The 12,726-nt window shown below is 40.8% G+C and overlaps 1 long non-coding RNA gene across 1 annotated transcript; it reads left to right on the top strand.

The window, feature by feature from the left end:
* The first annotated feature begins 652 nt into the window (after positions 1-652).
* On the top strand, positions 653-12,219 carry LOC149983683 (uncharacterized). The gene is made up of 2 exons (XR_016495060.1): positions 653-962; positions 9,890-12,219. It is a non-coding gene; the product is annotated as an uncharacterized LOC149983683 (long non-coding RNA).
* Positions 12,220-12,726: the final 507 nt, after the last annotated feature.

Raw genomic sequence — 12,726 nt, 5'->3', positions numbered from 1 at the left:
CTGCGCCTGACTTCCCTGCTGCCAGTTACGCGCTCCCTTACAGCTATAACATCAGAAATGACCAGATCAATTAGCCCATGTCAGCGAATGTCTTTTTTATCTACGTTTTTTAGCCCATAGATTTTGTTGTAATGTTTGAGCCAATGTTTTTTATGATCTAAGCGATTTAAGACATCATCTAGAACAGGGATGGGCAACTTTGATCGGTGTGAGGGCCACAAAAAGTCTGATCTCATCAGCGGCCACTTACCCACATCCACACACAGTCAGAGCCGGCCCTAGCCTTTTGGGGGACCTAACTTACAGACCCTAACCAACAGGTGACCTTACAGTGAAATGCTTACTTACAGGCCCTAGCCTTTTGGGGGGCCCTAAGCAACATTTTGTTTCTCCCACCTTGCGAGCAAAACATTTTAGAGGCCCCCTCTTGAGAGTGGAGAGAAAAATGTTGCAGTTTTTGACTTAATATCCTGCAAATCTACACATTTTGCAATGAGGCAGAGAGAAGATTTAGCAATTTTACTACAACATTTAATGCAATTCTACACATTTTGCCATAGTATGATATCTGAGTGAAAGTGACTAAGAAAATCTAAGGATGTACACTGAGAGTCGGGGAAGCAAGTTCAGGAAGTGAAGAAGAAGAAACACCAACAGCGCACCGACATGACCGGTCGCCTCCACTGAGGCGCAGAAACCTGACAAACCGGCTGAGGAGTGAGAGCCTGATGAGCCGGCTGAGACCTCCCTGGTGCTTCCCTTTGTTGAGTCCTCATTCTCTAAGGATGTACGCTGAGAGTCGGGGAAGCAAGTTCAGGGAGTGAAGACATTTAATAAATAAACGAACACAACAAGAAATACGAACAGCGCACCGACATGATGCAGAAACAACGACGACTGGGGAAGAAACCAAAGGGAGGGACATATAAAGGGCAGGTAATCAAGGAGGTGATGGAGTCCAGGTGAGTGTCATTAGGCGCAGATGCGCGTAACGCTGGTGACAGGTGTGCGCCCTAACAAGCAGCCTGGTGACCTAGAGGCCTGAGAGGAAATACACGTGACAGAAAATCAATGGGGTGGGGGTGGGGGGGGGGGGGGGGGGGGGGTGACACATTTGGTAATTCAACCATGATTACTACAAGTTTAGATAGCTGGCTGCTTGACTAATTTATCAATCTAAAAAAATGTTAGCTGATGTGCTAATTGTGTGACTGACAGAACAAGAGAGAAACTGCTGATGCACAACCCGAATGTTGAAATTGCACCTTGCGTATTCTACTATTCTAACCTACAAAAGTGGAGACGCCAACTGCCCATCCCTGATCTAGGACAAATCAAATCACAATTTATTTCAAATACATTTTTATTGATCACATCCGCTGAATACACCTTACAATTACACCTTACTAACCAACAGGTGTAGTAGACCTGACAGTGAAATGCTTACTGACAGGCCTTAACCAACAGATGACCTGACAGTGAAATGCTTACTGACAGGCCTTAACCAACAGGTGACCTGACAGTGAAATGCTTACTTACAGGCCTTAACCAACAGGTGACCTGACAGTGAAATGCTTACTGACAGGCCTTAACCAACAGGTGACCTGACAGTGAAATGCTTACTGACAGGCCTTAACCAACAGATGACCTGACAGTGAAATGCTTACTTACAGGCCTTAACCAACAGGTGACCTGACAGTGAAATGCTTACTGACAGGCCCTAACCAACAGGTGACCTGACAGTGAAATGCTTACTTACAGGCCTTAACCAACAGGTGACCTGACAGTGAAATGCTTACTTACAGGCCCTAACCAACAGGTGACCTTACTGTGAAATGCTTACTGACAGGCCTTAACCAACAGGTGACCTGACAGTGAAATGCTTACTGACAGGCCCTAACCAACAGTTGTAGACCTGAAATGCTTACCTACAGGCCCTAACCAACAGGTGTAGACCTGAAATGCTTACTTACAGGCCCTAACCAACAGGTGTAGACCTGAAATGCTTACTTACAGGCCCTAACCAACAGGTGACCTTACTTACAGGCCCTAACCAGCAGGTGACCTTACTTACAGGCCCTAACCAACAGGTGACCTTACAGTGAAATGCTTACTTACAGGCCCTAACCAACAGGTGACCTTACTGTGAAATGCTTACTTACAGGCCCTAACCAACAGGTGACCTTACTTACAGGCCCTAACCAACAGGTGTAGATGCTTACTTACAGGCCCTAACCAACAACCAAATATGCCTGTGTGTGTATGTGTTGGAGTGTGAGTGTGTGTGTGTGTGTGTGTGGCGTCAATATGCCTGTGTGTGTGTGTGTGTGTGTGTGTGTGTGTGTGTGTGTGTGTTGGAGTGTCAGTGTAATATGTGTGAGTGTGTGTTTAGAGTCCAGTGAGTTTACATTGAGCCTGGGCAAGAAAGTTATCTTAGAGTTGGCCAGAGATTCTAAAACTTTGGAAAGGCAAGATAACTTGGACGTTCAATCAATCGATCAAATGTTTTGATAGAGCCCTTTAAAAAATATATACAGTGCCTTGCGAAAGTATTCGGCCCCCTTGAACTTTGCGACCTTTTGCCACATTTCAGGCTTTAAACATAAAGATATAAAACTGTATTTTTTTGTGAAGAATCAACAACAAGTGGGACACAATCATGAAGTGGAACAACATTTATTGCATATTTCAAACTTTTTTAACAAATCAAAAACTGAAAAATTGGGCGTGCAAAATTATTCAGCCCTTTTACTTTCAGTGCAGCAAACTCTCTCCAGAAGTTCAGTGAGGATCTCTGAATGATCCAATGTTGACCTAAATGACTAATGATGATAAATACAATCCACCTGTGTGTAATCAAGTCTCCGTATAAATGCACCTGCACTGTGATAGTCTCAGAGGTCCGTTAAAAGCGCAGAGAGCATCATGAAGAACAAGGAACACACCAGGCAGGTCCGAGATACTGTTGTGAAGAAGTTTAAAGCCGGATTTGGATACAAAAAGATTTCCCAAGCTTTAAACATCCCAAGGAGCACTGTGCAAGCGATAATATTGAAATGGAAGGAGTATCAGACCACTGCAAATCTACCAAGACCTGGCCGTCCCTCTAAACTTTCAGCTCATACAAGGAGAAGACTGATCAGAGATGCAGCCAAGAGGCCCATGATCACTCTGGATGAACTGCAGAGATCTACAGCTGAGGTGGGAGACTCTGTCCATAGGACAACAATCAGTCGTATATTGCATAAATCTGGCCTTTATGGAAGAGTGGCAAGAAGAAAGCCATTTCTTAAAGATATCCATAAAAAGTATTGTTTAAAGTTTGCCACAAGCCACCTGGGAGACACACCAAACATGTGGAAGAAGGTGCTCTGGTCAGATGAAACCAAAATTGAACTTTTTGGCAACAATGCAAAACGTTATGTTTGGCGTAAAAGCAACACAGCTGAACACACCATCCCCACTGTCAAACATGGTGGTGGCAGCATCATGGTTTGGGCCTGCTTTTCTTCAGCAGGGACAGGGAAGATGGTTAAAATTGATGGGAAGATGGATGGAGCCAAATACAGGACCATTCTGGAAGAAAACCTGATGGAGTCTGCAAAAGACCTGAGACTGGGACGGAGATTTGTCTTCCAACAAGACAATGATCCAAAACATAAAGCAAAATCTACAATGGAATGGTTCAAAAATAAACATATCCAGGTGTTAGAATGGCCAAGTCAAAGTCCAGACCTGAATCCAATCGAGAATCTGTGGAAAGAACTGAAAACTGCTGTTCACAAATGCTCTCCATCCAACCTCACTGAGCTCGAGCTGTTTTGCAAGGAGGAATGGGAAAAAATGTCAGTCTCTCGATGTACAAAACTGATAGAGACATACCCCAAGCGACTTACAGCTGTAATCGCAGAAAAAGGTGGCGCTACAAAGTATTAACTTAAGGGGGCTGAATAATTTTGCACGCCCAATTTTTCAGTTTTTGATTTGTTAAAAAACTTTGAAATATCCAATAAATGTCGTTCCACTTCATGATTGTGTCCCACTTGTTGTTGATTCTTCACAAAAAAATACAGTTTTATATCTTTATGTTTGAAGCCTGAAATGTGGCAAAAGGTCGCAAAGTTAAAGGGGGCCGAATACTTTCGCAAGGCACTGTATATACAGAAACCCACAGAGAGCAAGCAATGCAGATGTAGAGACACGGTGGCTAGGGAAAAATTCCCTAGAAAAGCAGGAACCTAGGAAGAAACCTAGAGAGGAAGCAGGCTCCGAGGAGTGGCCAGTCCTTTTCTGGCTGTGCCGGGTGGAGATAAGAATACCAATAAGAGTGTTCTTCAAGATACAGTACATTGGACGGTGGTTATCTAAGTCAAAAGGATCTCTGTGCCACTTTCCCAGACTTAGAGATAACACCAGAAACAACTGTCAAGCAAAATCATCTAGGTTAATGATTCTGCAATAAGTGGGGCAGAGAGCTGCAGTAAGAAGAGATCAGGAGTTTGAGTTTATTTGTATTTTTACAGGGACAGTGCACATTTAATCAATGTTTCAGTAAAAGTGCCGGTTTTAGCCAGCCGGCTAATTTTCAACCGCAGTCCCTGGGCAGGTTATTAAAAACAATTACAATACAGACAATCATTGAGCAGTGAGCAACATAGGACAAGCAAGACATAGCATACAGACAGAGCAACATAGAACAAGCAAGACGTAGCATACAGACAGAGCAACATAGAACAAGCAAGACGTAGCCGTAGCATACAGACAGAGCAACATAGAACAAAAAGCAGCAAGACAAAATTCATAAAAGCAACAAAGTGTTTCCACACCTCACAGGCTACAGACAACAGACAACATGGATGCGGCAATAGACAGCTAGGGATTATGATCACAAATCTGATTGACCTTTAGCCATGTAGTCATGCATTTTGTGAAAGTGTGATAGGTGGTGCAGTTATGTGTGTCTGATGGCAGTGTATTCCAGACATGGGAAGCTCTCACAGAGAATGCAGATTTACTAAAGGTGCTTTTCCTTAAGGGAACTATACAGTCACCTCTCATGGCAGACCTTGTGGATCTGCTGCCATATGTTTGGGTTTTCTGTTTAACAAAAATACTGAGTGGAGGGGGAGGAGCCAGGCCATTTAGGATCTTGAATACAAGACATGCGTCAGTGTATTGCACAAGATTTTCCCAACTCAGGAGCTCATGCTTTCTGAGGATGTAACAGTGATGATGGCTATTGGGCTTCCTATCAAGCACTTTGAGAGCCTGTTTGTAGACAGACTGAATAGGTTTTAATGTTGTACAGCAAGCTTGGGCCCAACTAGTCAAGCAGTATGTTAAGTGGGGGAGTTTCATAGATTTGAAGTACAGTTTTTCTACCTCTGTAGTCAAACAATTTCATATAAATTGGAAATTAGCTAGGTTGAATTTGGTTATCTGAATTACCTTTTTCACATGCTTTTTAAAAGAGAGGTTGGAATCAAGTATGATGCCAAGGTACTTAAACTCAGATACCACCTGGAGCTTCTCCCCTGATACATAGACATCTGGTTCAGTAGCATCTGTTGCCCTCTTTGTGAAGAACATGCAAACAGTTTTTTTCACATTGAGATGCAAACACGAGTCACTGAGCCACTTTGTAACCTGGACCATTACAGTAGTGAGTTCTTGTGCAGCTTGTTGTTTGCTCTTTGCATGCACATATATCACTGTATCATCTGCATACATTTGAACTTCAGACCCAGTACAGACAGAAGGCAGATCATTAATGTACAGGCTGAACAGGAGGGGCCCCAGTATTGACCCCGGGGGGACACCCACATCATAGCTAAGAGTTGGCGACAGCTCATTGCTCACTCTGACACTGAGTTCTGCCTTCAAGTTATGATTTCATCCATCTCAAGGCATCGGGGGAGAAGTTGAACTTGGACAATTTTGTGATGAGAATCTCATGGTTAACAGTATCAAAAGCCTTCCTTAGGTCCAGAAACACAGCCCCAACAATGCCCCCTTTGTCCATCTTGGACTTCACATTTTCCAGAAGAAAGCAGTTGGCCGTTTCTGTGGAGTGTTTCGCTCTGAAGCCAAACTGCATGGAGTGTAATGTGAAGGGGCTGTTGTTGAGGTGGGCAATCAGTTGTTCTGCTACACACTTTTCAACAACATTTGACACCACAGGTAGTATACTAATGGGCCTGTAGTTACTCACGTCAGCAGGGTCGCCTGATTTAAAGATGGCCGTTATTATGGCCGACTTCCATACCCTTGGAAACACCCCGAGACCAATAGATGTGTTGGTGACCTTAGTAATGGGGCCAATGAGTGACTCTTTGTAGTTTTTAAGTAAGGAGTCCAGCCCAAACACATCTTTGACTTTAGAGTTCTTTAGTGATGTAATCACCTTGTTCACCTTTGACTCAGAAACCGCAAGGAACATAGTACATCATATAGATAAAATGGTTGAAATTAAAATAGAGAATGTGTATCTGGGAGTGCATCGTTCCCTACAGTCTGTTTCGGAGGTGAATAAAGTACTCCCTCTAGTGGTATAACCAGGGATTGACATCTTTTTCTCAAACGTCTGAAGCACTGCCAGTCAGACGTCGTATCAGTCAATCTTAGCCCAAACTACATTTATTTTCAGTAAATTTCCAGGATTATCCTTTACTCTTAGTTTGTTTTACATGGAGCATGGTTTTCTGCAACAGTGTTAAATAGAGAAGTAAAACAAGTTAGAGCCTGATCCGAGTCACACCCTCCCAGTCACACAACCCGCAGATCAGAATTTGCTCATTCAAATTCCTAAAATGTTTCTCTGTAAGAATGTGTGGGCGGGATTTAGGTAGTTTAGCATTTCTTATGCGAGAAATGAGACACGGTTCACTGAGCACAATAGCAGGGATTCCAGTGCCTGTATATTTAGATTTTTAAGCATGTTTGAAGTTGGGGCGTGTTGGTTTAGTTATCAGCTGAGTTAGGCTGAAAGATATTTGTAATGAGCTAAATCTATCTGATACTGGCATCAACCAATCCAGATTAAAATCAACCAATATTAATAATTCAAATGTAGCATAGTGACTCAGATTTAATAATTCAGATTTAGCATAGTGACTCAGATTTAATAATTCAGATTTAGCATAGTGACTCAGATTTAATAATTCAGATTTAGCATAATAACTCAGATTGAATCATTCAGATTTAGCATAGTGACTCAGATTTAATAATTAAGATTTAGCATAGTGACTCAGATTTAATAATTCAGATTTAGCATAGTGACTCAGATTTAATAATTCAGATTTAGCATAATAACTCAGATTGAATCATTCAGATTTAGCATAGTGACTCAGATTTAATAATTAAGATTTAGCATAGTGACTCAGATTTAATCATTCAGATTTAGCATAGTGACTCAGATTTAATCATTCAGATTTAGCATAGTGACTCAGATTTAATCATTCAGATTTAGCATAGTGACTCAGATTTAATCATTCAGATTTAGCATAGTGACTCAGATTTAATCATTCAGATTTAGCATAGTGACTCAGATTTAATCATTCAGATTTAGCATAGTGACTCAGATTTAATCATTCAGATTTAGCATAGTGACTCAGATTTAATCATTCAGATTTAGCATAGTGACTCAGATTTAATCATTCAGATTTAGCATAGTGACTCAGATTTAATCATTCAGATTTAGCATAGTGACTCAGATTTAATCATTCAGATTTAGCATAGTGACTCAGATTTAATCATTCAGATTTAGCATAGTCTATCAGATTTATTAATTCAGATTTAGATCATAAGGTAGAGCCGAGGTGCCAGATCTATAACCCTTGTAACCAGTCAGATACACATCCGAATTCGACAAACTTCTTTAACCAAAATTCCATAAAAATCAGAATTTCCGCGTTGGTTTGAGAAGACAGAGGTACAATAAAATACCTTTTTCTAAATCAAACTTCTAGCATTTACATCAATCAGCTCAAAGTCGCAGCTGCAGGATTTCAGATCAGACGGAGTCTCGAAAATAACCATGCTATCTCTGTTCAGTAGGTAACCCTCTGTTTCAAGATGCCATAGAGCCGGCTTGAATTGGTATAGATACAAGATTTCCCAGGACTGTACCTTAAGCCCTATGCCTCAAACGAGGACATGACTTAAAACAAGAGTCAATGAGGGTTACCTGTTGCGGGCCAGGACTGAAATCCCGGTACTAATTTCTTAGTTACTGTGTATACTACTTAGTTACTATTTAGACTACGTAGTAGTTACTATGTAGACTATGTAGTAGTTACTATGTAGAATATGTAGTAGTTAGTATATAGTAGTGACTATGTAGTAGTTACTATGTAGAATATGTAGTAGTTAGTATATAGTAGTGACTATGTAGTAGTTACTATGTAGAATATGTAGTAGTTACTATGTAGATAATATAGTAGTGACTATGCAGTGGTTAGTATGTAGTAGTTAGTATATAGTAGTGACTATGTAGTAGTTACTATGTAGTAATTAGTATATAGTAGTTAGTATGTAGTAGTTAATATGTAGTAGTTAGTATGTAGTAGTTAGTATGTAGTAGTTAGTATATAGTAGTTTGAATGTAGTAGTACTCTAGTATGAAGTAGTTAACATGTAATAGTATGTAGTAGTACTGTAGTATGTAGTAGTTAGTATATAGCAGAGCTGTAATATGTAGTAGTTAGCATGTAGTAGTTAGTTTATAGTGGTTAGTAAATAGTAGTTAGATTATAGTAGTTAATATGTAGTAGTACTGTAGTATGTAGTAGTTAATATGTAGTAGTTATTATGTAGTAGTATTGTAAAACTGCAGTAAAAGTAAAACTGTAGTATGTAGTTGTACTATAGTATATAGTAAAACTGTAGTATGTAGTATTGTAATATGTAGTAAAACTGTAGTATTTAGTAGTTAGTATATAGTAGAACTGTAGTATGTAGTATTTAGTATATAGAACTGTAGTATGTAGTATATAGAACTGTAGTATATAGTAGTACAGTGGTATATAGTAGAACTGTAGTATGTAGTATTTAGTATATAGAACTGTAATATGTAGTAGTACAGTAGTATATAGTAGAACTGTAGTATGTAGTTGTACTATATTATATTGTAGAACTGTAGTATGCAGTACTGTAGTATATAGTAGAGCTGTGGTATTTAGTAGTTAGTATGTAGTAAAACTGTAGTATGTAGTATTTAGTATATAGAACTGTAGTATGTAGTATATAGAACTGTAGTATATAGTAGTACTGTAGTATATATTTGAACTGTAATATGTAGTATGTAGTAGTAGTTAGTAGGTAGAGGTACTGTAGTATGTAGTAATTAGTATATAATAGTTAGTATATAATAGTTAGTAGGTAGTAGTACTGTAGTATGTAGTAATTAGTATATAATAGTTAGTATATAATAGTTAGTGTGTAGTAGTACTGTAGTTAGTATTTAGTAGTTAGTATGTAGTAGTTAGTATATAGTAGTTAGTATATACTACCCCATGACTAACCCTAACCACCCCCGAGGCCTGAGCCCTAACCCTTACCACCCAGACCCTCTTCCAGGACGATAAGAACCCAATGCTCACCCTAAACCCAGACTACCTGGACTGTCGCCCTGACCCAGACCCTGCAGGAGACATGGGGCTGCCTGGCATTGTGTCCTTGGACCTAAAGCATATTGGATTGGGATAGATAGTGTAATGTAGTGGACAACACAATTACAAAGTGAATAGTTCATATTCAATGCACAGTATCCACATACATGATATTGGTAAGTGCTTGTCTAGCTAGAATAATCAGCTGTGACAGCACGGTTGGTAAGATTGAGGGTTCATTTGGACTTTAATCTTCTCCCTTCCTCTCTCCTGTGGTCCAGGGCTGGCTCTTCCTGTCTTACAAGGCCTTGACGTCCAGAGCTCCTGTGGTCCAGGGCTGGCTCTCCCTGTCTACGAGGCCTTAACGTCCAGAGCTCCTGTGGTCCAGGGCTGGCTCTCCCTGTCTACGAGGCCTTAACGTCCAGAGCTCCTGTGGTCCAGGGCTGCCTCTCCCTGTCTACGAGGCCTTAACGTCAAGAGCTCCTGTGGTCCAGGGCTGCCTCTCCCTGTCTACAAGGCCTTGACGTCCAGAGCTCCTGTGGTCCAGGGCTGCCTCTCCCTGTCTACAAGGCCTTGACGTCCAGAGCTCCTGTGGTCCAGGGCTGCCTCTCCCTGTCTACAAGGCCTTGACGTCCAGAGCTCCTGTGGTCCAGGGCTGCCTCTCCCTGTCTTACAAGGCCTTGACGTGAAGAGCTCCTGTGGTCCAGGGCTGCCTCTCCCTGTCTACAAGGCCTTGACGTCCAGAGCTCCTGTGGTCCAGGGCTACCTCTCCCTGTCTACAAGGCCTTGACGTCAAGAGCTCCTGTGGTCCAGGGCTGGCTCTCCCTGTCTTACAAGGCCTTAACGTCCAGAGCTCCTGTGGTCCAGGGCTGCCTCTCCCAGTCTACAAGGCCCGTGATGACTTCTACTGCCTGGCCACGGAAGACGACATCTGAAGAAGAAGAAGAGGAAGAAGCCCTACTCTTCAGAAGGAAACACTTTAATTCATCATGTTGTTTTGTATTCAGTCTATGAAATGCAGTTATATTCTCTCTCCAACAGTATCTGTTACTTCATAGTGTATATTTCCACACTTAAGGAAGTGTTACATTTGTAAAATATGAGTTATGGCCTTTAATCTTGTAACCAGTAATTCCAACTATAGTAGTTAATATCTAGTTCAACTAAATACAACACATAAGGGGTGAAATTGTTCAAATAAAAGGTTAGGGAAGAGCTGCATCGTTTAATTTACTGAGAGTTTCTTTGGATAATTTAAGATTTTTATCACAGATTTATTCTATTTGTGCATATTTTTAAATTTTTTCATTTGCATATTATTTATCGATTTACTTTTCTATCTAAAGTTCGATTTCAATTTATTACGTCAGCTAAAAACATTTTAAAGACATTATTGTCCATTCTGGCATCAGCCAAGGCACAAACAAGACCAGTCCCCTGCTTATTCCTCCCCGGCAACAAACAAGTGTGGCAATTGAACTCGATGTCAGTACACCAAACGTGTGAAGTTTCTCGTGCCCATCAGTTGTAATTGTCACAATGCGATCTATGTGATTCGCTGCCCGCGTGGCTTATTTTACCCAGGAGAAACTTCAAGGGAGTTAACGCAGTAGAATGTGTGAGCACCGAAGTGCCTTTCAACTGCTGACTCCACCAGCCCAGTCGTCCTCTTTTTTGTTTTGGAATTAGAACAAAGTCGGTGAAACCAAACGCGGTGGCTATGTTGACAAACACCTGAAAAGTCCAGAGAGACATTCTGGATCCCTTCCTTAGATACTTTAGTCCCCAGAGGTCTTAAAACTTCTTCGGGATCGGTGTCCTGTCCACGGGAGCTAACATAGGCTAATGCGATTAGCATGAGGTTGTAAATAACAAGAAAATCTCCCAGGACATAGACATATCAGATATTGGCAGAAAGCTTAAATTCTTGTTAATCTAACTGCACTGTCCAATTTACAGTAGCTATTACAGTGAAATAATACCATGCTATTGTTTGAGGAGAGTGCACAGTTATGAACTTAAAAAGTTATTAATAAACCAATTAGGCACATTTGGGCAGTCTTGATACAACATTTTGAACATAAATGCAATGGTTCATTGGATCAGTCTAAAACTTTTTTTTTTCTCGTGGACAAAATCTAAATTTCAACTGAGCTGGAGTAATACATGATGGCCTTTATATTGGATTTCAAAGAGGATGGTACAAAGAAAAGCAACAAAAGTTTTCTTTGTATTATCTTTTACCAGATCTATTGTGTTATATTCTCCTACATTCCTTTCACATTTCCACAAACTTCAAAACTTTCAAATGGTGCCAAGAATATGCATGTCCTTGCTTCAGGTCCTGAGCTACAGGCAGTTAGATTTGGGTATGTCATTTTAGATGTACATTTTTTTTTAAATGGCCAGATCCTTAAGAGGTTTTAATCTAGAGAAGAGATGCTTTTGTGAAGGGCCCCATCCCTTTGTTGGTTCAGTGACAACACCCCCCACCCCAACCCTATTTGCACTTCTTGTTTACACATGGAGGGAGATTACTAGGCCGCCATTGTAAGTAAGAATTTGTTCTTAACTGAAGTGCCTAGTTTCAATAAAGTTTTCACAAGCTCACTAACTGTGGTCCAAACCAGTTGTTAGACCTCTTTGCCTAAGCTTTTAATGTTTTTTGTTGATGTTATCCCTAGTTTTGCTTAGCCCTGTTGTATATTTTATAAAACCCAACATCCTTGTATTATATATACTGTTTTAGTAGTTGTATATCAATTCCGCATACTGCAGTTGAAAAAGCAGTTGTCCTGTATTTCAACACCAGGTGGAGACATTGATCACAGCACACCCTGAGTACCAGCCTGAATGGGCTACCACACTGGCTCCTCATTAGCACCACCAGCTGAAGAGTTTTGTCCCTAATTGTCTTCCTTATGCCCTATGTGAACTCTGGCCCAACCTACTAGACTAACCCTTATATCTGGCCCAACCTACTAGACTAACCCTTATATCTGGCCCAACCTACTAGACTAACCCTTATATCTGGCCCAACCTACTAGACTAACCCTTATATCTGGCCCAACCTACTAGACTAACCCTTATATCTGGCCCAACCTACTAGACTAACCCT

This window comes from Oncorhynchus mykiss, chromosome 4 (genome assembly GCF_057628025.1).
Source record: "Oncorhynchus mykiss isolate SJ-2025 chromosome 4, ASM5762802v1, whole genome shotgun sequence".
NCBI classification, from domain to species: domain Eukaryota; kingdom Metazoa; phylum Chordata; class Actinopteri; order Salmoniformes; family Salmonidae; genus Oncorhynchus; species Oncorhynchus mykiss.
Note: the sequence above shows the minus strand (reverse complement) of the source record. Positions and strands in the feature narration are given on the sequence as shown.